This window comes from Suricata suricatta, chromosome 12 (genome assembly GCF_006229205.1).
Source record: "Suricata suricatta isolate VVHF042 chromosome 12, meerkat_22Aug2017_6uvM2_HiC, whole genome shotgun sequence".
Classification (NCBI taxonomy): domain Eukaryota; kingdom Metazoa; phylum Chordata; class Mammalia; order Carnivora; family Herpestidae; genus Suricata; species Suricata suricatta.
The window spans coordinates 11,169,766-11,170,872 of NC_043711.1; positions in this window are offsets into that span (position 1 = coordinate 11,169,766).

Consider the following 1,107-nt stretch of genomic DNA (forward strand, 5'->3'; position numbering starts at 1 on the left):
CCCTGTCTCTCAGCGCAGGCCAGATCCCCACGGTCAACGTCTTGGGGCCTCTCCTCTGCTCCACCATCCTCCCCTCTCTGACATCCTGGGCTGCTTCCTGTCTGTGTTTGTGCGAGGGCACCCCTGTCCCTGCTGGAGGAGGCTGGAGAATCTTTGGGAACAGCTGGAGTGGGGGTAGGATGTGGAGTCCTCAGGCCTCCCTCCTTTAACACCTTCCTTCCCGGGACTTTCCCACGCAGCTTCAGTTCCTTAAGGTCCTGCCTTGCTGGCTGGTGGACTCCCTCCTCTGGTCAACTCTGATTTCCAACACCCTGGACTCTGTGTAGGGGGTGTCTATTAGTAGCATAGTCCAAAGAGCTGTTTAAGTCACTTCATTGGCTCTGGGCAAATTATCCAACTGTTCCGTGCCTCAGTCTCCCCTACTGTATGAAGGGGACAGTTTCCTAGGGCTGCCTAAGAGTGGGTGCAGCTGCAGTCACTGGTTAATGGGTAGGAGGGGGCTGGCGAATGGCTACTGTGGCTGATGCACCGCCCCTCTCCCTCCTCTTTCAGGACTTCGCTACCCATCTCCCATCGTGGGGGGGCGCAGAGTGTCCCCGGCCCGGCCTGACTGGGCCCGTTTGCCAGCTTCCCACCTCCTCCTCCCCTCCGCCCTCCAGGCGCTCGGTCTCGGCCCCATTTCCTGTCAGGGGCGAGGCCCCCCTCCCAGGCCTCCTAAGGAGCCCGCAGCGCTGGCATCCCCGGCCAGACGCACATAACGGTCCGCGCCCCCTCTCCCCCTGCCCAGCCCCTCCCTTCCAGGACCCCTGCCCCCTCTTGGTTCCCCACCCCGGGCCGCAGGGGACTGCGCGGGGCTCCCCTAGCCCTCCAGCCGTCCCTCCCTGGACCACCTCCCAGGCCGCGCGGGGTGCGGCGCCCCCTCCTCCGCCGTCTCCCAGGCTCACCGCGCTCCTTCGCGTCCGACTTTTTCCGGGGAAGTTTCTCCCGGCCCCGCAGGCGGGAGAAGGTTTTTCTGAGCAGCGGCTCGGCCATGCTGGGGCCCGGGCCGGGCCGAGTGCGCGCCCCGGGCTCCGGCCGCGCCGCCCCCTGCCCTCCCCGCCCCGCCCC